We start from the raw sequence: 27,997 nt of genomic DNA, 5'->3' as shown, positions 1-27,997 counted from the left end.
CTTGGCTAGAAGGATACATGGTGAACACGCATCATCTGCTTGCTTCCTCTCCTGGCTTCCTGTTTCACGAAGCTCCCCAGGAGGCATTTTCCTTCTTCATCTGCAAAGGTCTCTGGCTGGTGGACTCTGCTTCTCATGGTGATGTTATTCTGCTCTGCTCTCTCTGAATCTCCAAAAAGTTTCCTCTTTAAAGGACTTCAAAAACTAATTAAGACCCACCCAAATGGGTGGAGACATGCCTCCAGCTAATCCAGTTTAACAGCCACTCTTGATTAAATCACATCTCCGGGAGATGATCTAATTACAGTTTCAAATATACAATACTGAATAAGGATTAGAAGAAACAGTTGCGTTTACAAAATGGGGTTAGGATTAAAACATGGCTTTTCTAGGGTACGTACATCATTTCAAACCAGCACATGGACTTTCTTGAATGAAGGTAACCTCTTATTGGTGACTTAACTTAGACACTTTCTTTCCTTAGAACTGTAAACTTGTAATTTATTAAACTCTCCTTTTAACAGCCATTCCAGTTCTGGTATATTGCACTCTGGCAGCTTTCAATCTAACACATAAGGGGACCATAAACAGGCTGTCTGCTCTAACTGCCCCTAAGACAAATGACAACAGAAGACAATCTTACATGATGAACTGGTTTCCAGAAGAGTTTTTCTCTAGCAGGGACAGTAAATGGATGGCAGCTCATTCCTTGAGAAAGGATTCCTAGTAAATAGTCAGAAACAGCTTTCAGCCAAAACCATTATTTGTCTCATCACATTTTTGTGTCTTCAGAATTGGAAGAAAAAGAAGCTGTACTGTGGGCTTGTTCTTTTGCAGTACACGAGTCATGCTCTGACTCAGCCAATGTTCCTTGTTTGGATTCCAGGAGCTCATCCAGTAGATCAGCCATGGAGGAAACAATAAGGATTTTCTTAGCCTGGAAATAATCATAGACCTTCTTTCCACAGACCAAGAGTGTAACATTCGTCCCACTGCTCTGTGTTTTGTCCACCACTTTCTCATATGGTTCTTCCGGCACATTTACCCCATTCACTTCAGTGATGGTGTCCTCATCTTCTAGCCCAGTCAGATTGGCAGGGACGCCTGTCTGCGTCTTGTTGGTGCCCTAACTTGGACACTTTCACGTCCTTAGAACTGTGAACTTGTAACTTATTAAACTCTTAAACGTATTCCAGTTCTGGTATAAGACACTTCTTCATTCAAGAAAGGCCTTTTGCATCTCTTTGATGAATGAGCCTGGCAGATTCTGAGTTGCATTTAAGCGAAAGCCATAGCTGTTTTCACTTTTAACCAACCCACAGAGTTTAGGCTTCTGATCTCCTACTTCCTCCATAGGATCTGGGCTTGAGACCTCCAGAGAAGCAGGAGTAGGAGCTAAGGCCTCCTTGACAGAACTATTGGGCAGTTCTTGACTTTGACAGAGAAATGGAGAAAAATGAGCCAAACTATACATGTTGTCCATCTTGTTGTCTACCGCCAACAGTGAAGTCTGATCTCTACCTCCCCTAATCACTTCCACCACGCTGTCATGATCAAGGATTTCCACAGGTTGCCCATTGATTACCAGGTCATTGTTCTTCAGGCCAGCCTCTTCTGTTGGGCTTCTGGAATCTACGCCCTTGATAATTTGACCTTTCTGTTTTGGGCTTGCCCTTAGTTAAAACTGCTCCCCTTCTTCACCCCTACAACCTGTGACTTGTGGGGTAGCAGTTTCAAACTGGCAGCTTCTTTCTTGAATTTGACCTTCTGCTCACTGTGGTGCTTATCAGATTCCTTATCCACCAGCAGGAACATGACTTGGCTTCCTGACTTCTTCAACTTTTCAACCACTTTCTCATGGCTGGCATTTTCTACAGTCTCTCCATTTACTTCAATCAAGTGATCATTAGCTAGGATACCAGCTTTCATAGCCATATCTTGAGGTGTTATATCAGTCATGTACACTCCCTCTTTCCTGTGGACAGTTTTCAGAGAGAAGCCAGGGCTGTTCCCTTCTTTCCAGATAATTCAATCAAGTCTGGGTCCAAGTCTATGGTCCACCATTCATCATGGAAGGCAGTTCCTTATCACTGAGACCTGGTGCCTTCTGATTTTGACACATCTCATTCAAATCTACCTTTTTTTTAATGGCTTTCTCAAAGGAATTCCCATCCAGAACTATTAAAGTCACTGAATGTCCACCCTTTCTGACCAGATCCACAACATGCATATTCTTGTCCTTGTCTGTGAAGACATTGTTGATCCTAAGAATGCTTTCGCCATCCTAGAGGTCAGGCTTCCCCATTGGGCTACCCTTCTCAACTACCTGGATCATCAGTTTGATTCACAGGGAAAAGCCATAACTTTGCTCTTCTTGTCTTCACAGCTTACATTCTCAGGGTTTGAAAACAGAAGCCATTTCTGGATCTGGAAGACAGAGGCGCTTCCCCATTCACTTGAGAATTCTCTCTCTGCTGGTGAGTCCGTGTTCTCTTATATGCTCATGGTTCATAACGGAAAATGACACTAGTTCTCTAGGGACAACTACCAACATATGCCAGCCCCCAAGGCTAAAGGAGCTTTCTCACTTGGGAGCGTCTATGGTTCCTGTTGGCCGCATACAGCCTTCCCTGCATTCCCAGGACATGGTGGGCAGACCCGTGGAGGAAGGACTAAGTGAACGTCAATGCAGGGAGCCCAAGGGCTGCCTCTTCCTTCAATAGGGAGTCCTTGGCTGGATTCCATATGCTTAAAAGACAGCATATGTCTGTTAAGGTTCACCAGGAGGGTGGGGGTGGGAGAGGAGCTGTGTTCTCTGGCCTACCTCAGGCTTAGGAAGCATGGGGGGACCTTCAGATTTCTACCCAGACCAGCTTAATGTGTCTACAAAAGAACCAGATTGAAATGCAGGCTGGGGCCTTGACCATGAACTTTTTGATGGGTTGTTTCTTTGCCTTTGCTTGGTCTATTCCCCCAAGATGCCATCTCCTGGTCGCCAGCTCCCACTCATTGGGAGGCACTGTCTCATCTCCCCACTCATCCACCCCACGCAGAGTGAAAGTTCTAGGGTTTCTTATCCCTGGATTTTGTGGTTGAACATGGTTGAGTGTCAGCAATTTCACACAGTTCAGTCTAACAACGCTACATGTGTTCTAGCATTGTATTCTGTATCTCCCACTCATCGTTAAACCTCCAGCATTTCCCCATGTGCTGGTTTGAAGCTGTTATATAGCCTAAAAAAGCCATGTTCTTTTAATCCAATCTTATGGATGCAGATCTGTTGTTGGGTGGGACCTCTTAATTAGGTTATTTCCATGGAGATGTGACCCCACCCATTCAAAGTGAGTCTTAATCTGCTTACTGGGATCCTTTAAGAGGGAGACATTTTAGAGAAAGCACAGAGGCTTGGAGACAGAAAATTACCCTGGGATACTCTAAGCTAAGAGATAAAATCCAGTGTTTGCCCTGAAGAAGCTAAGAGAAGATCCTCAGGACACAGAGAGAAAGCCCCTGAAATCAGAGGCTGAAAGCAACCAACTGGGAGCAAGGACCAGCAAATGCCAGCTACATGCCTTCCCAGCTCACAGAGTTGTTTCAGATGTCGGCAGCCTTTCTTCAGAGTCCAAGAATCATCATGCTGATGCCTTAATTTGGGCATTTCCATGGCCTTAGAACTGTAAATTTGTAACCTATAAATCCCTTTTGTAAAATCCAATCCATTTCTGATATTTTGCATACTGCCAGCTTTAGTAAAATGAAACACCTCACATTAAATAGATATCTTTCTAATCAACCAAAATATCCCCATTTTTTGGATCTACCATCATTGAGGTGGCAAGCAATCTCCTACCACTGGGTCTTTCAGTTACTGATGATTATTTTCAGCCTTGGGAAACTGTGCTGGGTGAACATATTGTGCCCATTCCTGATTTCTTACCAAGGACAGAATCCCAGCGGCAGGGTTCCTGGGCTTCTATGCACTTGCCGACTTTCCTCTGTGAGAAGCTCCTGTACTTTACACACTATTTCCGTCTCCACTTACTGATGGCCCGGGGGAGCCCCTTTTCTTCTCTGAGCCTCAGTTTTCCCCTCTATCAACTCAGTATGCTAATCCCTGGTTCTCTGAGGGCCCAAAGAGATCAAGGGCTTAGGAGCTCGGCTTCACCACTTGGTTTGTTCACTGCCTCCTAGTCCTCAGCCAAGGCAGTGAATGCAACTTTGGGGCGATTGGGGAAGCATGCAGAACCTCAAGGTGTGGTGCAGGAAGACCCCATATTCTTGGGATAATGGTCATGTGTTATATGCAGTTGGTTTCATTTATGTTTATGTACACTTCTCTCTCCAGTACTGACCTGTCTGTCTATAGACATGGGTTCTTTAAATACAATATAACGTAACATAAGTAACAGACTGGTGTGTACGCAGATGTCTATATTCAATTCTATAGACTATGTGTGGACAAACACACAGAGGTAGAGAAGGAGAGAGGAAGAAAATTAAGGCTTTATAAAAACAGAGCCTCAAATGACCGTGGGTGTTTTCCTCCTGCATGAAACCAGGCGACGTGAGGGCTTCAGACCACAAGTCATTTAACCAAGGCCTGCGCAAGTGGGGTGGGGAGCTTCTCAGGTGCACAAAGCCACCCAGACATGCAGGGCTGTCTTGGCAGGCCTTGAACTTGGAGGCTTTCAACGGACATGCTGAGCTGTAGGAGGGGGCAGAGCCAGGGAAGCGGGAGTGGTGTCTTTAACAGGCTATACCATTTGATATAATCAGGGAGCTCTAATCCTCTCGGAGTGCCAAGCAGCAGTCTACAGGAAGGGCTTTCCTCCTCATCATTCAAACAGGCAGGGCTGTCATGTAATGGCCCTCAGGGAGCCTGACACATCAGCCCCTGCTGCAGTCAAACCACGGCACCTTCCTGCCTGTTTGGGGTGAGTCTCAGCACACGCTGCTCCCCCTTGGGGGCCAGGGGCTTCAGTCGGTGAATGGAAAATCCCAAAGGGACAGTCAGTCCTCTATCCTTGCTCCTGCACTCCAACCTCCTGGCAGCCTTGCAGAGGGAAGCTTGCAGGTAGATGTACTTGCCATCAGCTCTGGCCCTGTCACTTGCTGTTTGCAGGCCCAGAAGCATGTTATTTATCCAGGTGGGCCTCAGTTTCTACATCTGGAAAGCAGGGTGCTCCATTGTTTCCACAAAGAAGTGTTGTCAGGATTAACTGGAAGAAGAAACCCAAAAAAGCTTTGTAAATCCCTGAGTTCAGCCTAAAGGTATGACCTGAGGATGGCCTGTCTCATAGCTGCATCATTGGCAGAAATGTTTTAATTACCTATTAGTCAGGGTTCTCCAGGAAGCAAAACTGAGAGGAGATATATTAATATTAAGACATTTATTATGGGAATTGACTTATGTTATCACGGAATTTGGCAAGCCCAAATTCTATAGGGCAGGCTGCAAGTTGGAAACCCCATGAAGGTGATGTTGATTTTGCCAAGAGAAGCTGGCTGCTGGCTGAATTAGAGACAGAAATTCTTTTCTGACTTCTGAAAACTTCAATTCTCCCTTTACTGCCTCCAGCTGTTTGGATGAGCAGATTCCTCTATCGATGAGGCAATCTCCTTCGTTGATTGCAGATGCAATCAGCCATTGATGCAATCAACAGAGTATAGATGCAAATTGGTCTACAATATACCTTCATAGTAACAGTCAGGCCAGTGCTTGTTTGACCAAACAACTGTAAACCATAACCTGGCCAAGTGAACACATGAACGCAATTATCACACCTATTACTACAAATTATTCTAAAATCATTATCTGTGAGGTCTTGGGCATTTTCCTAGATTCCTTGTGTGTGTGTGCTCAAGTGTAAGAGTACTCTGAGAAGGTTAGGTCTTAGTTCAGTGCAGGGTTTCTCAGTCTCATACTGTGGACATAATTCTCTGCTGAGGACCGAACGGGGCCTTATAAAATGTTTGGCAGCTTCTCTAACCTCTGCCCACCAGATGCCAGTAATACTTCCCAGGTATGACAATCAAAAATGTTTCCAGACATTGCCAAGCATCTGTTGGGTCAAAACTGCCCCACTGAGAACCGTTGGTTTCTATCCGGAACCATATCAGCCCCAACAGCCTTGCTTTCTGTCCTGGTTTGTAGGCATTATGAGGCACAAACACAAATCTTCCGTTCTTGATTGGCTTTTCCAGACTTGCCCCAGGCCAGAGCTTTGGGTAGCCTCCCCTAGGCAGATGCACGTCTGCACTGGCACCGAAGGCCCCACTAGCGGCCAGGCCATGTCTTCCGGTCCCCAGCAGATGGCGCAGAAATGCTTCAAATGGCCCTGCAGACAGTTATGTCTTTTTGGCCTTTCTCAATTTACTCAGAGAATCAGGTAACATTGGCTCTGAGAATGGACTTAAAATCGTGGTTCTCAGGTAGGGGTGGCTACTTGAACCCCTTTAGGATGCATCTGGCAATGTCTGGAGGCATGTCTCATTGGGCATTGGGACGATCCTGGCATCTGTTTATGGGGAGACGCTGATTGGTTCTTCTCGGGAGTTGCCCTCCTCCCTCCGCCCCACTTAATTTACCGCGTACTCGAAGCGGCGCACGTCATGCACTCTGACACTTCAGTCTCTGCCCTTGCCAAGTCTGGCCAAGTCACTTCACTCACCTGAGAAACGGGAATAATAACATTTCTCATACAACATGTTGGGCATATTCAGTGAGACAAGGGATGGGAAGGTGCTTCGTACATTTTAAAGAGCTGAACATCTACCAGGACTCACTCACCAACTGGGAAGCAATTGAGGTGTTGTCACCATGTCCTCTCAGTGGCAAAGGTAACTACAAATGCTTTTGGTTTGTTTGATTTGTTTTCCATTGTCTTTGTTCCCTCTTCCTTCAGGCTCTTAGGCTGATAAAACTTGATGGAACATTTAGCCTTAGTCCTATGTTCCCCTCGTTTTACGGTATCTGTTATATTTTTATCAGTGAGGATGGCCTGGGGTGAGCTAACTTTTCCAGAAAAAAAAATATTGTAACAAAAATTGACCTAAGTAGTCAGGATTACGTTTTTCCTCATTGGTCTGTTCTGTGCCCCTGTCACCCTTCCCCCTCAAAGTGTCTCTGACTCACTGAGCTAACACGGGCTCCTAAACCATTGGTTTCCAGTGTGCCCACTGAGGTTTCTTTAATTGTGTCATGTTCTGTAGAAAGTACCCTTAATCCTTATCTGATTCTCCTAGAGCCACCTTATTCTTAATGTAGAAGAACAGGTGATTGATCCTAACTCTTTGGGATCCAGTGGGGTCTTGCTCTTGGGGCAGAGGCAGGATTTGAATCCAGTGTGTAACATAATAATGTTTTTGCATTTTCCAATATCCCCCAACTTTTCCCACTTTGTCAGCAATTATGCACATTCTTGCATGTACTTTCTCAGCTCTGTTCCTTCGTTATTTTTCCCCAAGGTCAACTCCATCGGAAGTTGTGCCCAGAGAGAAAATCATTAAGAAACAGTTAGTTTTGTTAACAACATGTGAATGCACTCTCTTAGCTCTGTATCTTCTTTGTCTATGCCCACTATAAAACCCTACCTTCCCCTCTAATGAATGCAGGATACCACTTTCAGTCTCCCGGACAGCTGCCTCTGGAGTTATTTAATTTCTTCTCCTATACGTAAGTCCCCCAATAAAATCCATGTCTCAGTTTAGCCTAGTGTTTTCTTCCGTCTAAGCTCCTGTAGGCCAGGACAATTGGTGAGCCAACCAGGAGACCAAAGAAGCCCCACCACTGATGGCATGAATACAGGGAAGGGGGAGTCCCAGGACAGCCTGTAACTTCCATCTGGGGAGGCACTGTCCTACTGGCTGAGTGGAGACTTCCAAGGTAGTATGGAGATGTCCAAACCTCCCCAGCCAGACTCTTAGTTATCCTGCAGCAGCCTGCAGGCCAGTTAAGATCTGTGGGGCTGATTCTGGGGTGGCCTGCTTCCTTAATGCGGGGAAGGGTTGCCCACTTACTTGATTGCACTGTAGTCTGATGGCTGTTGTCAGGTGCCTTATGGCCAGCTACAGCAAGACTGTCTCAGAAAGATATGCAGATAGCCCAAGGAGAAGTAAAAGGTTCATTAAATGAAAAGCTGTGCAATGTAGCTGAAAATTTTGAAGTATTAGCTTGCCAGTATGCTAAGGCAAGAAGACATCAAAAAATAACTGATATAATTAAAGAACTGGCAAAAGTACAGATTGTCAGACCAGCGCAAAATCCCTTCAGCAGCCCTAATTTGTGTCTTGTTGGCCACGTGAGTTTTCCCGGATCCCTCACCTCCATGCCTAGCAGCTGCCCTGGGGTTTCCCTGGAAGACTGAGACTGGGGGCTCTTGGCAAGATTTGCATCACTCCAGAAAAAAAAAAGAAAAAAACTCATACATCCCATACCCTTCATCCCTCCCTCTCATTGACCACTAGTATTTCAATCTACCCATTTATTTTACCCCTTGTCTCCCCCTAATTAATTACTTATTTTTTTGTCCTTATTTTTTTACTCGTCTGCCCATATCTTGTATAAAAGGAGCAAGCATGATGGCAATTTTAAAGTTAAAACTTCCCCTGTGCTAAATAAGTGTATAATATTTTCTCTTCTAATATGTAATTGCTTTCACTTTGTCAGTCTGTCCATACTTTATTTACTTTTAAAACATGTTAACTTATAAAAAAAAAGTCCTCTCTTAAAGTTTTGTCTTCATGATTTTTATTAGTGATGCCTAGCCATAAGAAACTCTCAAAATGTGTTGGCTGTGTCTTCTTTGGGTTGCATTTTAAATAATTGGTCTAAATTTAGAGAGAACCTCCTTAAGAAAAAATTGATTTGTCATGGTAATGCTAACTGGCAACAATATAAATTGAATGATGGCAAAAAGTAGCCTAAAAATGAGACTTTAAATGTTAATACCATCTTACAATTAGATTTGCTTTATTTAAAAAATCACAAATCAGTGAAATGTCTTTTGTTCAAACGTCTTAAAAATTAGGTAATAATCATAAAACTTTTTTAAAATGCACATTTTTGTTAAAAATTGTATGCCACTGTTTCAAAAATGCATTGACTAAATGTTTTAGGTATTTGTTCTGACAAGTTTAATTTTGATAGTAATTATATGTTGCAAAATGTTTGCTTCCAAACAGTCTCAGTGAGCCTGGCCCTGGCACCATGGGATCAACAATGCCATCCTGACCAAAAGGGGGAAAGAAGTGTAACAAATAAGGTATCAGTGGCTGAGAGAGTTCAAATGAGTTGAGAGGCTACCTTTGGAGGTCCTTCTTAAGCAAGTTTCAGTTAAACATTGTTGCCTATCATAGCTTGTCAAACCACAACCACAACCATTTCTGCCAATCCTAAAGAACAGCTACGTCATTATATAAGATTCTACAAAGGTTCCATGCGCTAGGGTAATTTTTCAGAAACCTACAAACTCCAGTTGGGTCCCTGAACAAGATAAGTCCTAAAATGCAGTGGGCCCAGCCTCTCTAGAACATCGTCTAGTTCCATCTCCCTATCCCATATTCTCTACAGCCCTTTCAACATGAAAAAGTTAGAATGGCCATAGCCCAAATACCCATAAAGGGTGGGAGAAGGCTCAAAGATGATGGTGGAGTTAGCAATTGAGTATGAATCCTGGATCATTGCACTGATATCTCTTTTAGTCTCCAGTATCTTAGAGCAGCTAGAAGTAAAAACTTAAAATTGTGAAATTGTAACCCATACCGAACTCTGAAATCTATTCTACAACTAATTGTTGCGATGTGCTTTGAAATTCATTGCTTTTTTTCTATATATGCTGTTTTTCACAAAAAAAGAAAAAAAAGTCAATTGTGATGATAAATGCAAAGCTATATGATGATATTGTGAACCTTTGATTGTACACTTTGGTTGATTACATGGTATGTGAATATATAATATGTATCAATAAAAAGTAAATGATTAAAAAAACAGTTTCCAAAATTATTTTGGTAACTTAAATATAAAAGATACAAAGGATGTATTTTTATTAAAAGAAAAAAAAAGTAATTTTGTCCTAAATAATTAGTTGTCACAAAATAAGGAAGAAGAAAATGTTGGACAAAACCTAAATAGGTATAGCATGTTGCAGCAAGTTCATGGAAAAGGAAATTTATTTACTGAAGTCAAAGTTGAGTAAAATTTAATGAGTCTATTAATAATTTTTTTTTTGCATGGACAGGCACCAGGAATAGAACACAGGTTTGTGGCATGGCAGGTAAGAAATCTGCCACCTAAACACTATCACACCGTCCTTATCAATTAAACTTTTAAAGCCTTAATATCAAATAATATATTGATGCAAGCTGCAATTTAGTTTTCTCTCTATTAAAGTAACAAAGTTTCCTTGGATTATTAGTCTCTTTTTAGTAAGAGGTTATAAAAGTTTTTTCTAAATAATTAGTGTAAAAGGCAGAAAGTCTGTGTTTTATCAGAATAACTTTTTATACTTTATGTAGACTTATCATGCCCTTAGTTGTTTAAGAATATCGAGTCTTCTCCCTTTTTAAAGGACTAAATCTTTTTCTTAACTTTAGTTAAATGTGAAACCAAATATTGTTTCAAACCTAACAACTTTTAACATTTTGCCTTCTCAAGGTCATACCCGAAAGGATATCTTTTTGTTCCAAACAGTTGCAAAGGATTTGTTCTTTCACTTTGTGAAAAATAAAGTGCTAAAAATAGTTAAGTGCATTTGATATGCTAAAAGTTACATAAGAAATGTTACACAATGTTATAAAAATTTTAAAAGATTCTATAACCTTCTGCTAATTACTGATCTTCAAAATATTAGACAATATAATATTACTAGTTATGGTTTTAGTTATTTTAAAGATTTATATGTCACAGAAACAGGCAAATTTCCTTGTCAGTTACATTGTTTTACACTAATGCTTCTCTGAAAGTGCTTGTAGTCAGCTATAGGTCGAAGCTTCATCTTCAACAAAAAAGAGACTTTTAAAACAAAGCAAAGCAAGTATATAAATTGTGCTTACCCATTAATTAACATAACCCTAGTAAAAGCGTAAAGAAAAAATCGAACCTTAGTTTTAATTAACGTGCTCCCATGTTTAAACCAGGCTCCTAGTGCTGCACATGGTGTCTCCTCACATGAGTTATTGGCACAGTTGGTTTCCTGCCCAAAACTATAAAGGTATCAGCCACATCTTCTGGTCCTGCCCCAGAGGCTAATGGAAACACCATGCTACTGTGAACCCCTGAAGCTCTGCCTGCTGGAAAAGGCTCCATGGCCTTGTCCCTTCAGTGGACACTGCCTCCAGACTAGCTCTGTTGCATAGTGCCGGAGGATGATATGAAACAGGTTGGTGGAAGCCTGGGGCCCATCTTCTTTTTCTCAAGAGGCCCAACAATGCGACAACATGAAGGATGCACAAGAAAAATATCCACCAGGAAGCTAATTGCCAGAGTGGAGTGGTCATAACCTACCAGGACACAATTGGCACTGAGGCCTGCTCCTGCGGAGGGGCAGCACGTGTGGCTGTAAGCCTAACAGCTGCCCATTAGCAGCAAATAGCCTCAGCCCTCTGGGAGAAAATTTTACAGTACTTTTACTCACAGGAGAAGACTTTCCCATTTGGGTACCCACTAGACATTTATGTTTGAGCCCATAGGCTTTTTCCCGCTTCATCTGAGTTCATCTGTCTTCCTTAACTGAGCTGCAGCCATAGCAGCATTCCACAACCAGAATGACTACTGAGTATGTACTAAATTTCCATCTTCCAGGGTCACAGGCCTCTCGTGGACCATCACTCCTGCCAGCCGATCATTGTGGGATGTGATGCTGACAACCCACCCCAGCAAGTTTGGACAAATGTCTTCTCTTTCTCATCATCACCTAAGACTTTATTTTCCAAAATTTATTAATATATATATATTATATATATATATATATATAATATATATATATATATATATACTCTGTATATATAGTATACATATATACTCTGTAGTCCAGGGGCAATTCAACAAGTCTCGGCCTGTACCTGGGTACTCAGTGTTTGATAAATTAAGATGGTTTACCACTAAAACTTGGCCAAAGTAACTCCAGTTTGCATGGAACATGTTGAAACATATACAAATATGGGGTGACTGCCTGCTGAACTCTGTAATATAACGGAGTTATATTTGTTTGCAGATTGGCAGCCACTTTCAATTGTAAAATATAAATAATAAAAGTGAAACCTAACCCTCCCCCAAGGGATGGCTCTGAACGGCCCTACCTGCCCTGTGACCGGATGCAACGATGCACGTAAGGGCAACCCTACGTGCCTGCTGCCATTTATAACACCTTGCCACACAAACCCAGTAACTGAGAAATAACAAAAACTAAATATAAAATAAAATGGACCACCTGGTGGTTTTATCTTTTAACTATATTTGTTCCAAGTGGTACTGCCACAGTAACTAAAATACTACCCTACTAACTATATTTGTGCATATGCTTAATGAATCAAACTTAGCTATATCTCTATTAAATAATAAAGTTACACAACTTAGGAAAGTAGCCTTGCAAAATAGTATGGCCTTAAAAATGTTCACTGCCACTGAAGGTGCTACTTGTACTGTGATTGGCACCACTTGCTGCTCATACATACCTGATTAACACACAAATATCACCAATGCCTTAGCACACCTAGAAAAGTCTGTAAACAAAACCTGAAAGGGTTTGTAGACTCCTCTTCCTTTGAGCTCCTTCACCAACCCTTAAATTGAAGTTATGCTCTTCTCATTAGCACACTGACGATACTGATTATTTGTCTATTTTGTTGCTGTTTATATTGTAGTTGCGGCTTCATTTCTCAACACTGCAGGCTGTAAATCTGTATGTAGCCTTCTGTCCCCTGGCTCAGGGACTTATGTGGAAGAGGTGGCAAAAAAATTGCAAAAGTTAGGGGATGGAGTGGATTGTAACATAATAATGTTTTTGCATTTTCCAATATTCCTAAACTTTTCCAACTTTATCAACAATTATGCACATTCTTGCAGGTACTCTCTCAGCCCTGTACCTTTGTTGTCTTTCCCCTAGGGTAAGTCTGTGGCAAGCTGTACCTAGAGAGACAGCTATTAAGAAACAGTTAATTTTGTTAGCAAAACGTGCCTGCACTCTCTTAGCTCTGCGCCTTCTAGGCTATGCCCACTATAAAATCCTGTCTTCTGATCTAATTAATGTGGGTTGCTACTTTCAGTCTCCAGACAGCCACCTCTGGAGTTATTTAATTTCCTTTCCTGTACATAAGTCCCCCAATAAAATCCATGTCTCAGTCTAGCCTAGGGTTTTCTTCAGGCTTTCGGCCGGACAGTCTCCTGAAGGCTGGAACACAGAGCTAGGAGTTCCTGCCACACTGTTGGGTGGGCTGGGCAGTGCTTATTCCCCATTGCTTGCTCTACCTAGGAGTTCCAGGTCCAGGGTACTGGCATTTGCTGGGATGGGGTTGAGGAAACAGAGGGATGGAAATGCAGAAGGCAGAAAAGGGAGTGGTGAAAGGCAGCCAAAGAGAGCCAGAGAATGACTACCCAGATATGGAGAGCAGAGCTCAGGGAGCAGTGTCAGAGGAAGGACGGCAAGGAGGCCTCTCCCAGGAGGAGGCATTTGAGCTGCGATGTCTGGGGCCAATCAGACAGATTGGCCTGGTGCCCAGAAACACACCTGGAAGGGGTGTGATCTTCAGAGCTACAGAACAGGGTTGGAGTCTCAGCTCTGTTTCTCAGTAGCTGGTGACAGCTTGTCTCTCTGAGCCTCAGCTTCCTCATTTATAAGTGGAGGTACCTATCCTGTAGGGCTCTTATGAGAAGTCAATTAAGTAATATTCATAACCTGCTTGGCACACAGTAGCTGCTCAATTAGTATTAATCTGTTTGTGTTATACCTGTAAGATACATTAAAAGCAGAATAAAATCCTGCTTTTAACAAGAAACATGGAGGCCCCTGTCCTCTGTGTCTGACCCTGCTGGAAGCAAAGTCACTGCCTATCGAGGGTGGCCTCTTCTGTGGGCATAGACACCAGGACATGGCCAGAGAATATGGACAGAGATGATGAGGCTAAGGGGAAGGTGGGTCTTTACACTGGATAAGAGATGATACAGGGACGAGCAGACAGGCATGATGAACTATCTGAAGGCCGGTCAGCCATGCATTTAGCCAACACTAAGTTTTCTATGTGTCAGCCATAGGCAGACTCTGGGGACATGAAGCCAAGTACAGGCCTTACTCCAAAGGAGCTCACAGACTCTATTGCCAATGTTTAGGAAGGAGTAGGCTCCAATGGCCTCTTGCCTCACTTAAGATCATGTCCAGAGCCCTTATGATGTCCCAGTGACCAGCATGGCCAGACCTCTGCCTGCTTTCCTGTTTCAGCTCCTACCACCTTCCCCTTCATTCACTCCACTCTGGCTTTCCTGCTCTTCCTCTGCTCCTCTATCATGCCAAGTTTGGTTCTGCCTCAGTGACTTTGCACATCCTATTCTTCCTGCTGGGAGCACTCACCCAGCCTGGATTCTTCTCACAATTCAAGTCTCTGCTCAATGTCCTCAGGGCCTGCAGTGACATGCCAGTCAAAGAGCTTCAGTCACCCTCTGCTTAGGGTCACTCTATACCACTGCATTCCATTCAGTTCCCTCAAAACAATTATCCCTGCTGAATCCCTATGCCCACTCATCTGCTTGTTTGCTTGCTTTCTATCTTGCCCCACTGGAATATAACCTTCATGAGGGCAGGCATCTGTCTGTACAGGTCAGCGATCTCCAAAGCAAAGCATGAAGGCTCATCTACTGGGGGACAGGAAGAAAATTTTTAGAACTGTTGAATTATTAATTTTTTAAATTAAAAACGGAAGAAAATAACCTCTATTAATGCTGTCCGTGGTTGGCTCTGGCTCTCTCACTCAGTTCACATGTCACCATGTGCAGAATCTGAGGTTTTGATGGGAGGTGGAAGGGTCATGGTGGTGGTGGTGGAGGGACAGTGTTGTTCTCCACTCTGAGTTGATTGCTGATTTGCTTTGCAGTTTCAGAGTGCCAGGTTAAGTGCATTTGCAGAATATAGAGAACAGATTACCCAAGGATTGACTAAAAAACCCTCACAAAATGGACAAACTATATAGAGAGATTCCTACAAAGAAGCTATGGGTTGAAGAAGACAAAACTAATTAGGCAAAGATGACTGCACAAACAGAAAGCGGCAGAACTGACATGTCTCCCACTGAAGGCTGCTGCCTAGAGCTGTGCTGGTTGTGAGCTACCCACAGGCCTCTAGCCAAGCTGGGGCGGAAATCCTATCTACACCTCACTGACCAGTGCTCCCTCCCACCCGAGGGACTGTGTCCTCCTGGCTGGAACACCTTTCCCTTATCTGCACAAAGGCTGGTTGTAGGTTTCCTGTGGTCAGCTCCTACTTCTAGTACTGGCTGCTCATCAGCCTCACTGAAAGGAGTTATGATGGACAGGCCACATGGGACAAGATGTCACCCAAAGTGTCCGAGATGCCATGAAGACCATTTGCAATATGGATTTGCAGCCATGATCAATAACAACTCCAACCTTGCTTTGGAGACCCTGTTCATTGCCTCCACAGTGGTCTACCTCTCCTTCTTTCTTGACAAGAGAACCCTGGTTCCAGGTGGGGTAACAATGTGCCCAGCCAAAAGGCTACATTTCCTAGCCTCCCTAGCAAGTAAAGTTGATTATGTAACAGAAATCTGGATGATGAGAAATCATGGATGTCTTCTAAGGATTTAGGAAAGCTTCATGTTTTTTTTTTTTTTTAGCATAGGCAAAACCCCTCTTTCCATAGGCCTTCCTCCTTTCTCCCCTCTGGAATGTAGATATGATGGCTAGAGGTGTGGCAGCTGTATTGTGGTCTTGAGAGAAAGGACAAGATATTTGTAAGGATATGCTGCTGGCATCTTTGGATGCCGAAACAATGCCAGGAGCTATCATCATTCTATTATAAGAAAAAAGTAACTCTCCACTTGGTCTACGCAATGTTTTGTGATATTTTATGTCACCTGCCACCAAATACAATTCTAACAGATTCATTCCTCCTCATGAAATATTTGCTATGGTAGTGTGGGGACATCACAACTAGCTCATTGTTTAAAAACTGAAACAAATCTCTTAAGTTTTTTCTTCAGCAATGTCTAATGTCATGTGTTATTCAATCTGGTACTTTATAAAATTGTACTGACTTTAATAATACATTTTAAAAATCTCTTTTAATATTTTTATTGAACCATAATATACATATAAGAAAAAAAGCATGTATCATAAGCACACAGGTCATTTATTCTTCGCAAACGGAACACATCCAATAGCCAGGACTCAGATAAAAAAGGAGAATACAATCAGCTTCCTAGCAGAGCCTCTTTTGAGATTTCTTTCTTAATAGTAAGAGCTAAAAGCCACATATTGTTGGCCATAATAAAAGTAGCTGAACTAGTGCATAGAAAATAATAGAACAATAAACTAAAATGAACTTGTTTTCAGCAAATACTGTTTAATAAGCCAGGCAAAATATTACTAAGAATTCAAAGCAGAGTCTCTCAGAACAAATTCCTCACATGGAATGCTTTCTCAATAGTCAGTTGGTTGCACTGATGATTCTATATCTCAAATTAGGATCTTCCCAGATTCTTAGATTTCTATTTCAGTAATCATACCTGAGTAGTTACTGTGTACGTATGTGAAACACGAGAGGAAAGATGTACTGGAGAACATAATTTTTCAACATTAAATTATTTCTTAAATCAAAATATTTCTTTTAATGGACTAAGAGCATCAGCACAGATGTAGTATTTGTTTAGAGTAGATTATACAAAGGATTCTGTGGTATGTTTATAGAAGTAGCACCACATGTTAAACTCTTTTCTTTTATCATCTATAGGCAAGCTAGAAGATATTACAAATGTATTTAATTTTATAAAAAGAAGTCTTCAGAAATGAATCTTGGGTGGTGCGACGGTGACTCAGCAGGCAGAGTTCTCGCCTGCCATGCCAGAGACCCAGGTTTGATTCCTGGTGCCTGTCCATGCAAACAAAAAAAAATAGGAATAGTTACAATTGTAACTATTGTACTATTGTACAAATGACTTCCTAGTCATTTAGAAAGTCCTGATTTGAAAGATTTTATCAATATAATTAATTTTATAAAAAGAAGATCTTAAAATGGAGTCATTATAGGACTTTGTAATAAAGATGAGGGATTATGTTGAAAGTCCTGACATCACACAGCAGTTTTTTGCTTCTCTTATAAAAAGTACTTGAAAGTGTTGTAATACTTAAAGAGGAGCTACATATTTTTTTCTTTTACATAACCGAGGTGTATCAAATTTGCTGACCTTTATTTTGCAATGACAATTGACTGTCATTTCCAAATGCATGTATTTACACGAAATAAATTTTCTGTCTCTTTGATAAAAAAGAGATATTATAATTATGAGAGAGAGAGTGGCATTTTAAAAAAGTATGAACAAGTGCTCAGGGGGGTTCAGTGGTAGAATGCTCACTTTACGTGAGGGAGACCCAGGTTCGATTCCCAGACCATGCACCCCCACCAAAAAAAAGTACGAGCAAACAAACAAGAACATTCTCGTGCTTTGGAAAACCTTTTGAAAAATGTTAAGAAACATTTCCATTTTATGTAATGTTGAAAATTATGCAAAATGTGAAATCTATAAAAATGATCATATCCATATACTTGAAAAACCTTGGCAACAGTATTTTCTAATGTATCTACATATTTTTCTTTACAAAGGGTTTCAGTGATTTTGAACTTATGGTATGCTGTCATATTTGCTCACTCTCTATCAGACAAGACTATACATTGACCCTGTGCAGTCAAACATGTGAAGTGATCCGTGCTACTTCTGGGAAGTGGCTTTAAGAACCATGTATAGCTCACCAGGCTTTCTTTCCCCATTGCCTCTGTGGCCAGCAATGTTTGGGAAAGGGTTTCTGTCCTGGAGAGAAGACTATGTGGGGCAGAGCAGCAACCAGTCCGTAACTGATACACTGCGTAAGCAAGAATCAAATATTATTTTAAGACTCCGAAATTTGGGGGTCATTTGTTACTGTAGCATACCCTAGTCTATTCTGACTGATGCATGCCTCATTTAAAAATATATGTAAAAATGTGACAACTTTCAACTTGCTTGTAAAGGCAGCTGGTTGGCATCGGGGAAGTTGAAAAATATACTCTTCAGATATTCAGCAAATTCTTTGCATAATTGGTGGGTGGTCTTGGAAAATGCTATCATGATTTGGTAAGTGAAGCATCTTTGGCTATATGGATTGGTGAGGGGGAAATAATTTTCATCCATTGCCATAGTTTTTACTCAGGCTGAATTCAGAATTGGATCTTAGAATTGTTGTGTTCCAAAATGTTAAACCAAGATTTTCAAAACTGATCAACCATCTCCATTACATTGTTCTCATCAAAATATTATCAATAGATTTTATTTATTTATTTATTTTTCAATAGACTTTTAGCAAGGACAAAATCGGTTTTGTATAATTACAAATGAAATACAAGCAATTTAGAAATACTGTATACCTACTTTCACTTGATCTTTTAAAAGTGCCTATTTTCATGTACATTTTATATTGAGTTTAATATATTAATACAAAGGTACATGTATATAATTTATAAATAAAGAAACACATAAATATCTATTTATTGACAGCACATTTTCAAAGCTTCTCATTGCCAGGAACATGCAAACAGCCATTCAGCCATTGTTTCCACCAATGTCGAAGAGAAATGATGCACATCTTACGTGGGTTAGTAACAAGGGGATGGGGGTAAAGACATGGAAATGGGAGACCAGCAGAGGTGAAGCTGTGATGGGGAGGGAGAGGTCAAGAAGAACTCGGAGACACAGAACAAGCAAAATTGGGAAAAGTGTGGCTTTCTGGGCAGAAACAGGGACTCAAAAGAGAAAGGAAATGATAGCTTATGTTTTCATTGGTCTTTAGTACTTAGGAAATGCATTCACAGCTACCATTTGAAGGGAAAAGTGAGAAATAGGAATAGCACTGACATATGTGCTTGTGCAGTACACGACCCACCCAACTGTACCCAATAGCTCTGTTAAGAAATTGATTTGAGATAAAGAAAAGGCCTGATATGGATATCCTCTCTCTTCTTCTTTTTGTCAATCTTGCTAAGGGCCCATCAATCTTATTGATTTTCTCATAGAACCAACTTCTGGCCTTATTGATTTTCTCTATTGTTTTCAATTTCATTTATTTCTGCTCTAATCTTTGTTATTTCTTTCCTTTTGCTTGCTTTGGGATTAGTTTGCTGTTCTTTCTCCAGTTCTTCCAAGTGAACATTCCTGCATTTTTGCCTTTTCTTCTTTTCTGATATAGGCATTTAGGGCAATAAATTTCCCTCTTAGCACTGCCTTTGCTGCATCCCATAAGTTTTGATATGTTGTGTTTTCATTTTCATTTGCCTCGAGGTATTTACTAATTTCTCTTGCAATTTCTTCTTTGACCCACTCGTTGTTTAAGAGTGTGTTGTTGAGCCTCCACGTATTTGTGAATTTTCTGGCACTCCGCCTATTATTGATTTCCAACTTCATTCCTTTATGATCCGAGAAAGTGTTGTGTATGATTTCAATCTTTTTAAATTTGTTAAGACTTGCTTTGTGACCCAGCATATGGTCTATCTTTGAGAATGATCCATGAGCACTTGAGAAAAAGGTATATCCTGCTGTTGTGGGATGTAATGTCCTATAAATGTCTGTTAAGTCTAGCTCCTTTATAGTAATATTCAGATTCTCTATTTCTTTATTGATCCTCTGTCTAGATGTTCTGTCCATTGATGAGAGTGGTGAATTGAAGTCTCCAACTATTATGGTATATAATAGTTGTCTATTATATACCATATATACTGTCTAAATAGAGTCTATTTCCCTTTTCAGTGTTTGCGGTGTATTCCTCATGTATTTTGGGGCATTCTGGTTCGGTGCGTAAATATTTATGATTGTTATGTCTTCTTGTTTAATTGTTCCTTTTATTAGTATATAGTGTCCTTCTTTGTCTCTTTTAACTGTTTTACATTTGAAGTCTAATTTGTTGGATATTAGTATAGCCACTCCTGCTCTTTTCTGGTTGTTATTTGCATGAAATATCTTTTCCCAACCTTTCACTTTCAACCTATGTTTATCTTTGGGTCTAAGATGTGTTTCCTGTAGACAGCATATAGAAGGATCCTGTTTTTTAATCCATTCTGCCAATCTATGTCTTTTGATTGGGGAATTCAGTCCATTAACATTTAGTGTTATTACTGTTTGGATAATATTTTCCTCTAACATTTTGCCTTTTGTATTATATATATCATATCTGATTTTCCTTCTTTCTACACTCTTCTCCATACCTCTCTCTTCTGTCTTTTTGTATCTGACTCTAGTGCTCCCTTTAGTATTTCTTGCAGAGCTGGTCTCTTGGTCACAAATTCTTTCAGTGACTTTTTGTCTGAGAATGTTTTAATTTCTCCCTCATTTTTGAAGGATAATTTTGCTGGATATAGGAGTCTTGGTTGGCAGTTTTTCTCTTTTAGTAATTTAAATATATCATCCCACTGTCTTCTAGCTTCCATGGTTTCTGCTGAGAAATCTACACATAGTCTTATTGGGTTTCCCTTATATGTGATGGATTGTTTTTCTCTTACTGCTTTCAAGATCCTCTCTTTCTCTTTGACCTCTGACATTCTAACTAGTAAGTGTCTTGGAGAACGCCTATTTGGGTCTATTCTCTTTGGGGTGCGCTGCACTTCTTGGATCTGTAATTTTAGGTCTTTCATAAGAGTTGGGAAATTTTCAGTGATAATTTCTTCCATTAGTTTTTCTCCTCCTTTTCCCTTCTCTTCTCCTTCTGGGACACCCATAACACGTATATTTGTGCGGTTCATATTGTCCTTGAGTTCCCTGATACCCTGTTCAAATTTTTCCATTCTTTTCCTGATAGTTTCTGTTTCTTTTTGGAATTCAGATGTTCCATCCTCCAAATCACTAATTCTATCTTCTGTCTCTTTAAATCTATCATTGTAGGTATCCATTGTTTTTTCCATCTTTTCTACTTTATCCTTCACTTCCATAAGTTCTGTGATTTGTTTTTTCAGTTTTTCTATTTCTTCTTTATGTTCAGCCCATGTCTTCTTCATGTCCTCCCTCAATTTATCGATTTCATTTTTGAAGAGATTTTCCATTTCTGTTCGTATATTCAGCATTAGTTGTCTCAGCTCTTGTGTCTCATTTGAACTATTGGTTTGTTCCTTTGACTGGGCCATATTCTCAATCTTCTGAGCGTGGACCGTTATCTTCTGCTGCTGGCGTCTGGGCATTTAGTCAGACTTCTCTGGGTGTCGGACCCAACAAGGTTGTAAGATTTTTCTGTGAAATCTCTGGGTTCTGTTTTTCTTATCCTGCCCAGTAGGTCGCGCTTGTGGCACACGTTTGTCTCACGTGTTTGGAAGGGATCCCCCTGGTCACCGATCTCCGTGGCCTAGGGATTTCAGATCCAATTCTCTCCGCTGGTTCGGGGGGCCGCGTGTGGTGGGGGCGTCAGCCGCCGCGCTTGAGGGGACCCTGTGGCTGGTCGCCAGCCGCAGCGGGCCCAGGGAATTCGCCACCGGACCAGGAAGTCGCCCGCGGGGGAGGGGCGTCGGTCACCGGCCGCCGCGGCCTGGGGAATTCCCCACTGGACCAGGAAGCCGCCCACGGGGGAGGGCCACCGCGGCTTGGGTAGCCCTCTGATCCAAGACTCGTAGCCAGACCAGGAAGCCACCTGCAAAAGAGGGGCGCCGGCCGCCTCGGCTTGGGAAACTTGCCTCTCCGAGACTCTCAGCCGGCCCGGGAAGGAGGGAGGGAAATCGTGCGCCGCTTGGGGATCTCACCGCAGCCGAGTCTCGCAGTCAGACTAGCCAGTCCAGACTGGGGTACGCTGTGTGTCCATTCCCTGCCGTGGCCCTGGGAGCTGTTCTGCACTGTTTCAGTTCACCTAGTAGTTGCTGCTAGACGAGGCGACAGTACTAGCGCCGTCTCCAAGACTTGGCCACCCTGTGGACCTGGTGCTGAACACTGCGCTCCCGCCTGGCCCCATCCCGGAAGGTTATGGATATGATGCGTTAGGGAAATATGAAATATTTTTGGATTATTGCCCTACCTCCTCCTTGAAAAGGTCTCTTTGTTCTGTGAGTTCCTGCAGCACTTTATTATATTAGTAGAAATAATAGTTTCAATCCCCTTTTCTAGACTCTAAAAGGATTTCACATGCATGCCAACAATCATAATGTTGGCTAGCATTTACTGAACATTTCTACCAAGCATAGATATCATAATTCTATACTGCATATACTGTATTTACATATACTATATTTGCCAGTATTATACCATTGTTTTATAGATGTTCATGATCCCAGATAAGCATCTGGGGTTTAGATTCAAGGGACATCCCAATGGTTTACCTCTCCTTGCATCTGTCCCCTTTGCCACAGAAATTTTTGTTGCCTCCCATCCTGACTCTGCGTTTGTCCCTGATGTTTGCTTTGGCCAGCAGATTGAGATGGAAACTATGCTGTGTTAGTTCTGGGCCCATCTCTTGTGTGTTTGTGCTTGAGTTCTTTTGCCTTTGCCATTATCAGGAGCAGAAGGTGCCCAGGCTAGCCTGCTAGAGAATGAGAAGCTTGTGGAGCTAAGCAGAGTTACCTCAGGCATCTTGGAGGAAGCCCGCTTACAATAGGTGGCAGCCAGCTGACTTCTAGACTTGGAAGCACATCTAACAATCACCCAGTTACCTTGTTGACTCCATATGCATGAACCATAAGTGCTGATGATTTTATACTACTAAAGTTCTACGTCTGTTTGTTATGCAGCACCATTGTGGCAATAGATGACTGCTACAAGCATCACAGCAATTTACTAATATAGGTATTAGCTCAAGGTCACAGAACTGGTCAAGGCTGGAGAAGAATGCAAATCTGATTTCCTTGACTTTTGTGCTGGTTTGTCTCTAACATGTTGCCCAATGATGCAGATTTTCTCTTGGGAGCCACATCTCCAGAAAACCAGCTGTGACATCTTTCTTGGCTTTCTTCCGGAACTATCTTTTCCTGCATGTTCTCTTCTTTCTCTCCCTTCCACCCCCATTTGCTCTAGAAAAACAGACATGTTTCTGGTTGTATGTTTCTCTGAATTGTTGACATTTTAAATGTGCTCTTGGTGAAAGAAGAGTTTTGCTTAATTTTCTTCTACCAAGTACAATTTAATTTGCATTACTTTTGTATGTTGGTATAAAATATGGTTTTGGATATTCTTCTTTCCTGCTTCCCCCTCACTGCATCCCAAACCAAGGCAGAGCCACCAGAAAGGAGCACTAGAACCCACCAAGTCAGGCTTATAGCAGTCACCTTCTGGCTGGCCCACTGCTATCCTTGACTCAATCATCTTCCATTTAAGAGCCAAAGAGGAGTTTCCAAAACAAACCCTGTTTCTTCACTGTTAAAGCCCAGCCACTGCAGGCACATAAAGTCCAAACTCCTTAGCATGGCTTTTGAGGCCCTTCAAGGTGAGCCTCACTCATCTTTCCATACTCTCTCTACATTGTCCACCATTGTCCTTCTATCCAGTCTCACCAAACACATTGCGGTTACCTGAATTAAATGTGGCAGCATCTTTCTACACTTCCTCTGTATTTTTGCCCATGCTGGTTCTTCTTCCTGGAACACCCTTCATTCTTTTACCCCTTCTCTCCTCTCTCTAATATCCCCCTCCAGATTCAGTGAGCTCCTAAAAGAGCCACCTTAATTGTCCCTTTTCCCAGACAGCTCTTCCCTCTATGTCCTGCTGTCAAGCTATCATCCTTAGTTATTTCCTCAACTCCTCCCGCTAGTCTGGGAGATTTTTGAGAGCCTAGAAGCGTCTTTTTCATCCTTGCTGCCTCAGCATTTAGCCCAGAGATGGCACAAGTAGTTACTAAATTAAATGTTTAACAAACAAATAAATATGTGAAAAGCTTAGTCCATCTTGGATCAACTATCTCCATCCTTTGTAACTTAGTTTATTTTAACTGACATTTTCAGAACATTGATTATGAAGGGGTGTGGGATGGTCAGGTGCATGTGTCAATTTGGCCAGGTGGTGGTGCCTGGTTGTCTGGTCAGGCAATCTCTGATCTGTCTATTGCTGTGAAGACATTTCATGGTCTTAAACCATGACCACTTTGGCGGCATCCACAGCTGATTGCAAATGCAAAAAAGGGGAGTGTCTTCTGCAATGAGTGACATTTAATCTAATCACTGGAAGGCTTTTGAAGGAGAATTCAGAAGAAACAATCACTCTTCCTGCTTCAGCGAGCCAGCCTTTCCTGAGAGTTCACTAAGGACTCTTCGTTGGAGCTGCCAGCTCATGGTCTTCCCTACAAATCTTGGACTTTTACATCCCCACGGTTGCATGAGACATTTTTATAAATTTTATATTTACAGATCTCTCCTGCTGATTCTGTTTCTCTAGAAAGCCCTAACTAACCCAGGGTGGGAGAGGTGGGGTGGACAGGCTGGTCAGAGGTCTGGGTTAGCAGCAGGCGTTGACATTTAGTGGCTGTCGCTGTATGATCTTAGACACATGGTCTGGCCTGTGTAATGTTCCTCATCAAAAGGTAGGTGAACGTCCATCTCACAGGGTGGCTGAGTGGCCTGAATTAGAAAACACTACAAAAGGGCTTTGCAGCTTGTCAAACGAATGCTCTAATTTAAAAGCACTGCAGGAGACATTTGAATCTACCTCTTTTTTTTGACTCTGCTGTTTTGTAGGATCTGAAAAAAGGGTCAGAAACTAGAATAGAAAAGAGGTTGTATCATGAATAAAATAAATAGATAAAATAAATATTTCCCCTGAATTTCTATGTAGCTAAGTGATGTTATTCAACTTCCTGGTCCCACCCCTCCATCCCGACTGTCACCCTACCCTCTTATTTCCGGAGGAAGGCTGCCAGATGTGACTGGGAGGGCACCCTTGGGGTAATGGAGAGCACAGCCTTTGCCCAGCTCACTGCCCAAAGTGCTTCACAGGGCTGCTCACTCCAGAAGGCTTTAGTATTTCTAATTCCCTCTACAGTGCTATTTCCTTTGCAGAGTTCTTCCCGTGGGCTGGGTCACAAGGTGAAGAGGGGGCAGCTATGGTTCAAAATTCTGTAGCTAAAATTAGTTTTCACTCTAAATGTAGGAGTTGACTTAATCCCCAAATGCAACAGTCACTCTCAAGAATGGGAATCTTTTAAAAATCACATGTGAAAATGAAGCTGTCCTCTAAGAGGCAAAAAGGAGGTACAGGAGAGAGTAGAAAGAGCAAAGTTAAGTTAAAGCCAGTTTGAATGCTGGCTTTACATTTTGACAGCTTCATGTCCCTAGGCAAGTAAATTAAGCTCTAAGCCTCAATGTCCTTCTGTATAAAATGTGTAAATTTGCCCACCTCATTAGAGGGTGAGAATAAAATCAGGCATGCACACTCAGTGTCCAGCGTCCTGCACTGGCATGTGGGAAAACCTCAATCAATACTGGCTCCCTCTACCCTGCAAGTAGTGAAGATACTAGTTGCCTTATATTGGGATTCTTATAAATGATCATATTTGCTTTTTTTCTCAAATAATTTATTTTGAACATCAAAGTTTTGTATGGGGCGAGTACCTTAGCCTGAAAACAACTCCATCATTGCTAGTTAGCGACGCTTATGTGTTGTTGGGGTTGACATTACTTAACCAAATCATGGTAACTGAAATCCATGCATATTGGGACTTCCCAAGCGAGAACTATCTGTATTAGCTCTGAATTCCCACAATAATCCTGAGGCACTGATTGACTGAGTGTGTTTCATCTTGGGCTTTTTCTGACAGTTGTGGGTTCTTGAGGTCCTAGAGTACAGAGGAGAGACAGAGATAATTCTCAACAGCTTGAGCAATTTTGTTATCCTTGTAAAGTTAAGAAGCTCCACAGGGGAAGAGTCCTTCAAAGCCCCAAGCTTGACGTCCTCAGTGCTGACTCCAGTTTTAGCAGCTCTTGGAAAGCCCCTCTCCTCATGTACCTCAATAGGAACAGGAGGGTTTTGATACAGGGGTCACTGATTGATGTTGAACTAGATGCCCACATTGAATTGGGGCTTTCTCACCACCACGACTTTTCTAAGTTTTCACAGCCTCCCAAGTTTCCCAGAGCAGCTGCAACTGAAAAGATAAAGCACAGAGCTAACTTAGAGGTGGCAAGGACTGACCTGGAAAGGAGCTTCTGGGATGGCAGAGTGTCATACTCTAAGTCTTGCTGTGCTCAGGACAGGACTCAAAGGTTCCTGGGGCTCTGTAACTGACAGGCAGCCTAAAACAGCACTTCCATGTGTTTCCGTTGGAAATAGAGGACTCAGGATGGAGAGGTATGACAGGAACAATAGGCGAGTGGGCTAAGTCCTACCTTGTGAGCTGTGGGGACTCACAATGAGAGTCTTTAAGGTAAAGAATGCCTTTCCCATGAGCCCCAAATGCTCTTTTCTTTGTAACCCCAGATGGAAGGAAACACAAGAAACGGAATCTTTTGAGGGAAAGAATAAAACTTCCATAAGGTGCTCTGTCCTGCAAATGACCCTTTCTATTAATGTCACATTTAATCAAGTACAATTAATTTGCAAATGGTTTTCTTAAGCAAGTTTCTTTGGAAGAGGCCAACTTTGGCCAAGGTGATGTCTCATGGGACCTCTGGTTAGTAATGCAATCAGGCCCCACCTATAGTCAGTTCCAGGGAACTCCATGTTTCTCTTCTCTCTCTTCTTTCTTTCTCTTCTCTCTCTTCTTTCTTTCTCTTCTCCTCCTTCTTTCTCTTCTCCTTTTCCTTCTTTCACTGCATTTCTTTATTACTGGCAGCCTCCTTATTCCCTCCTTAGTCCACATGGCAGAATAATACCACCAGAAGCTCTGAGTTTATATCTCTTTATTTTAGAGAGCAATCAGACTAAGCATTCTTAGTTTGGAGTTCAAATTCCTAGGGAATGAGGTTGACTGGCCTAGATCGGGCCAGGTATTCACCTTGGAAACACATGTGCAGAAAACAAGAATGCATTTTATCATCATGACAGCTGTCATAGTAATGATAAAAAATGAGTCAATAAGAATTGGAGGTTTCCAGAATGGGAGTATGATGATTAATTTCATGTGTCAACTTGGCTAAGTTATGGTGTCCAGTTGTTTAGTCAAACATTGACCTGCTTTTACTCCAGGACTATTTCATAGACAGTAAATGATTTGCAACTATAATTAGTTGATTGCATCTATGGCTGATTGCATCTACAATCACCAAAGGAGATTGCTGTCTGCAATGTAGGGAGTCTCCTCATCCATGAATCAGATGGAGATCTTAAAAGCCAGAACTGAGATTTCAGAGGACAGAATTAGAATTTCTGCCTCCACTTCAGTATAGGCTTTTATGGGAATTTCCAGCCAGCTAGCTTCCCCAGGGAAATTTGACTGAGGAATTCAACAACACCCTCACTGGAATTTCCAGCTTGTGGCCTGCCCTACGGAGTTAGGCTTGCCAGCCTCTATGGTTGCATGAGCCAGTTCCTTGCAATAAATCTCTTGGTATCTCCTTGGTTTCTCTGGAGAACCCTGACTAATTCAGTGGGGTTCTTAACCAACAGAAAACAATAGGTTTCAACTGCAACTGTTTGATTTTGAAAAGTAAATGAATCAGCAGTACTTTATTAAATAATAACTCTCAATACTGTTCATGCAGTATCAGCATATATGCACTGTTCCATTTCTCTGTATAATATCTATATTTTCTCACAGAGTAAAGCAAAGTCTTCCTTAAATGATTAGTTTCGTTTCCCAAACCTATATGAATATGCTAAAAACCATCAAATGCATACTTTAAAAGGGTGAATT

At 41.8% G+C, this 27,997-nt stretch overlaps 1 long non-coding RNA gene and 1 pseudogene across 1 annotated transcript in view; both read right to left on the bottom strand.

The window, feature by feature from the left end:
- Positions 1–706: 706 nt before the first annotated feature.
- On the bottom strand, positions 707–2,419 carry LOC143651519 (Na(+)/H(+) exchange regulatory cofactor NHE-RF3-like; annotated as a pseudogene).
- A 1,952-nt stretch (positions 2,420–4,371) lies between these two features.
- The window catches only part of LOC143651518 (uncharacterized), a 32,623-nt gene continuing 8,997 nt past the window's right edge, over positions 4,372–27,997 (bottom strand). Inside the window, exon 3 of the long non-coding RNA XR_013160007.1 lies at positions 4,372–5,219. This is a non-coding gene — a long non-coding RNA (uncharacterized LOC143651518). The remainder of the gene's footprint in view (positions 5,220–27,997) is intronic.

Source organism: Tamandua tetradactyla, chromosome 12 (genome assembly GCF_023851605.1).
Source record: "Tamandua tetradactyla isolate mTamTet1 chromosome 12, mTamTet1.pri, whole genome shotgun sequence".
Lineage (NCBI taxonomy): Eukaryota > Metazoa > Chordata > Mammalia > Pilosa > Myrmecophagidae > Tamandua > Tamandua tetradactyla.
Note: the sequence above shows the minus strand (reverse complement) of the source record. Positions and strands in the feature narration are given on the sequence as shown.